We start from the raw sequence: 4,602 nt of genomic DNA, 5'->3' as shown, positions 1-4,602 counted from the left end.
ATTGGTATCACTTTGGGAGCATTGAATAAATCTATTTGGTTTTGGCAAACTTAGCATTGGTCAATAGCAACAACACTTTGAGGTTTAAGTAGAAAAGAGAAATACATGTAGATGTTTCATTGTCTTTCTTTCTTGTTAGCTCATAGCTTTTTATTCTGAAGTTAAAACTGTTTGTGCTTACAAGGAAGATGCATGATTGTTTCTATCACATGTATATTTGTTTGTTTCCCTCGACTCTTATGCTTGCTAATTAACCTTGCTAGCCAAAGACCTCGTACCGAGAGGGAATACTTCTCGTGCATCCAAACCTTAGCCCAAACCTATGCCATTTGTGTCCACCATACCTACCTACTACATGGTATTTTCTGCCATTCCAAGTAAATACTTCATGTGCTACCTTTAAACAATTAAAAACTTAGTATCTCTTATTTGTGTCAATGTTTCATAGCTCATGAGGAAGTATGTGGTGTTTTATCTTTCAATCTTGTTGGGCAACTTTCACCAATGGACTAGTGGCTTCATCCGCTTATCCAATAATTTTGCAAAAAGAGTCGGCAATGGGATTCCTGGTCCCAAATTAATTAAACTAAAAAGGCACTCCTCCATGGTATGTGATTGATGGACGGCACCCGAAGGATTCGGTTAGCCATGGCTTGTGTAAGCAAAGGTTGGGGGGGAGTGTCATCATCATAATAAAACTAAAATAAAAAGGCACTCCTTCATGGTATGAGATTGTTGGCAGGCACCCGAGGATTCGGTTAGCCATGGTTTGTGAAAGAAAGGTTGGAAGGAGTGCCACACAAAATAAAAATAAAATGGGAGCCGCTCTTTGAAGGTTGTCTGGCAAGGGGGTTAGAGTACCCGCTACCAGTCGTTGACAACAACAAACACCTCTCAAAATGTTACTTTTATTCTCTTTATATGATTTCAAAACTGAAAAAAGCTCTAGCACATGATTTAATCCTCGCTTCCTCTGCGAAGGGCCTGTCTTTTACTTTATGCTTGAGTCAAGTAAACCTATTTCCCTCCATCTCAAGCAAGCATTTGAGTAGTTGTGATCAAACCATTATATTGTGATTTGCTTCATCATGTCTTTTATTCTTCCTAGTTTAGTACAAGTTTTATCTGAATGAATATAGCTTTGCAAGTTATCAATGATCATGAAGGGACCTTTATGATTGAGTATGCAAGTTGTGCCTTATAAACTTTAACATGAGAGCGCTGCTCAATGAGATAAGTATAATCTGTTAATTGTTCTCTGACCAAGAACGAAGTTTGCCATCACCAATTATGATTTCTTATGCACCTTTGTTTGTGATTACCTTATACTTGTTTCAAGTTGAGTTGTAAGAGGAAGTTGTCCACTATAATGTCTTGTGCGAATGAATATGATGCTTCTTGTCCGTATTTTATTTATCGACTCTTCACTCCATAAACATGTGGTCCTGTTTATCGAGCTCAGTTTCGCTTGGGGACAAGCGAAGTCTAAGCTTGGGGGAGTTGATACGTCCAATTTGCATCACTATTTTATATCATAATTTGTCTGTTATTCATTGATATATTTCATATTGGGACACAATACTTATGTTATTTCATCTATTTTGCATGTTTCATCATTATTGGAGGATCAAGCACCGGAGCCAGGATTCTCGCTGGAAAAAGCACCGTCGAACGCAATATTTCGGAAGATCAACTGTGGAAGGAAATTATACCAAAAATCCTATTTTTCAAGATGACGAAGGAAGCCGAAGGAGGAGCCAGCCTGGACCCAGGGTGGGCCCACACCATAGGGCGGCGCGGCCCATGGCCCGGCCGCGCCACCATGTGGTGTGGGGGCCCCACAGCCCCTTTCGCCTCCTTTTCTTCGCGAAATCCTTCGTCCCGAAAACCTAAGCCAGAGAGGGTACCTCGCGAAGAGTTACAGCCGCCTCTGCGGGGCGGAGAACACCAGAGAGAAAAGAGCTCTCCGGCGGGCAGGAATCCGCCGGGGAAATTCCCTCCGGGAGGGGGAAATCGACGCCATCGTCACCGTCATCAAGCTGGACATCATCTCCATCACCATCATCATCATCTCCACCATCATCACCGCCGTCTCCACCGCTGGACACCGTCACCGCCGTAGCAATTTGGGTTTGATCTTGATTGTTTGATAGGGAAACTCTCCTGGTATCGATCTCTACTTGTTGTTGATGCTATTGAGTGAAACCATTGAACCAAGTTTATGTTCAGATTGTTATTCATCATCATATCACCTCTGATCATGTTCCATATGATGTCTCGTGAGTAGTTCGTTTAGTTCTTGAGGACATGGGTGAAGTCTAAATGTTAGTAGTGAACTATGGTTGAGTAATATTCAATGGTATGATATTTAAGTTGTGGTGTTATTCTTCTAGTGGTGTCATGTGAACGTCGACTACATGACACTTCACCATTTATGGGCCTAGGGGAATGCATCTTGTATTCGTTTGCCAATTGCGGGGTTGCCGGAGTGACGAAACCTAAACCCCGTTGGTATATCGATGCAGGAGGGATCGCAGGATCTCGCAGTTTAAGGCTGTGGTTAGATTTATCTTAATTACTTTCTTGTAGTTGCGGATGCTTGCAAGGGGTATAATCACAAGTATGTATTAGTCCTAGGAAGGGCGGTACATTAGCATAGGTTCACCCACACAACACTTATCATAACAATGAAGATTATTTAGCCGTATGTAGCGAAAGCACTAGACTAAAATCCCATGTGTCCTCGAGAACGTTTGGTCATTATAAGTAAACAAACCGGCTTGTCCTTTGTGCTAAAAAGGATTGGGCCACTCACTGCAATTGTTACTCTCGCACTTTACTTACTCGTACTTTATTCAACTGTTACATCAAAACCCCCGAATACTTGTCCGTGAGCATTTACAGTGAATCCTTCATCGAAACTGCTTGTCAACACCTTCTGCTCCTCGTTGGGATCGACATTCTTACTTATCGAAAATACTACGATACACCCCCTATACTTGTGGGTCATCAGGAGGCAGCTTCTGCATCCAGTAGGAGAAGGGCAGAGCTGAGTCGACAATCTAGAACTTCGGGTGATAGCCACAGAGAGGCTCGGAACAGAGCAAGATCAAGGTTACAACACATACCCGAAGCAGAAAGAGAGCACCTGGTTCAAAACCTCGACATGTCTTTTATGTCAATAGACACAAGAGGAAACATCATCCCTAAGACACCAGAGGCTGGGTATATGGTGACACATGCTTTTATCCTCGCATCTAAACCACCTCCAGGAGATCCAAGGGAAACACTGTACAACATGGCGATAGCAGGAGTTGGAGCCATGGGGACTGCGTTTGTATCAACACCTCCCGAAGGAACAGCAAGGCAAAATAGTCCACGACCTGCGGCAGCAACAGCAGCAGCTCCTGAAGGACCAAGTGGAGCAAGAGATACGGCAGCACAAGCAAGGGTCAACAGAGCGCGACAAAGCAGAAGGGAACATCGGCAGTCCCCAGAGTTAAACGACGAGGATATGTGTGGGTTGCCGTGCTTCACGAGGAGAGTGCGGAAAACTCGAGTACCTTCGGGATTCAAGTTGCCTGATAATTTCAAAAAATTTGACGGCCTTCAAGATCCAGAGGATTGGCTAGTTGATTATCTCGAGACGGTGAAGCTCACAGGAGGAACCAGAGCAACAGCTATGCAAAGCATCCAAGTGCATTTGAGTGGAGCCGCGCGATCTTGGATAAAGAAACTCCCCCCAGGATCTATCGACAGCTGGGAAAGCTTCGAGGATGTGTTCGTTAAGAACTTCCGGTCCACGTGCAAGAAACCTGCGTCATTAGAGGAGTTGAGAGCATGCCGATAAAAGCCAGACGAGCCAATGAGAAAATATATCCAAAGGTGGAACATCATCAAAAACTCGACAGAAAATATATCTGACGAGAGAGCGATAGATGCATTTGTCGCAGGAATCAGGCGTGGAGATTTTGTCAAAGACTTGGGGAGGACCAACCCAAAGACAGTATCCGCGTTAATGGAAATAGCAAACAGATAGGCAGATGGAGAAGATGCTGTTCACAACAAACAGCACAGGTCGCCAGAAGAGGACCGTGGCCGAAATTATCAACCGAGGCGACGATTTCCTCGGTAGTACCCGAGCTATGATGCCCCAGGACAAATTTTGGCAGGCTTTCGAGCAAACACCGGAGGAAACAACAGAGATGATTATCAGAGAAGCAATGAGCAGCGAGGCGACAACAGAGATGACTCTCGAAACAACAGGCAAAATAGCGGGCCTAGGTTCCCGAGGCCTTTCGTCTCTCCTGAAGAGATGATGAATGGGCCGTGTCAGATGCACTTTTTCCTCGATAGCAACGGGAAAAGACAGTCATGACATCTGCAGAAAGATTGCCGCAATTTCCAGGCAATGTTAAGGTGGGCAGAGCATGCTAACGCTCGAGCAGCACAGAGAAATCCTCGAGAACCCAGGAGCGAGATTCACTTGCCACCTCCTCCCGCGATTACGGAAGACAATCGACATCAGCTCAGAATAGCGGCAGCACCTCCACCACCACCTTACGTTGATCCTAACTCCAACGGAGCGGTGTCGATGATTCA

The sequence above is a fragment of the Lolium rigidum genome, chromosome 3 (genome assembly GCF_022539505.1).
Source record: "Lolium rigidum isolate FL_2022 chromosome 3, APGP_CSIRO_Lrig_0.1, whole genome shotgun sequence".
Lineage (NCBI taxonomy): Eukaryota > Viridiplantae > Streptophyta > Magnoliopsida > Poales > Poaceae > Lolium > Lolium rigidum.
This window is presented reverse-complemented; position numbering follows the sequence as displayed.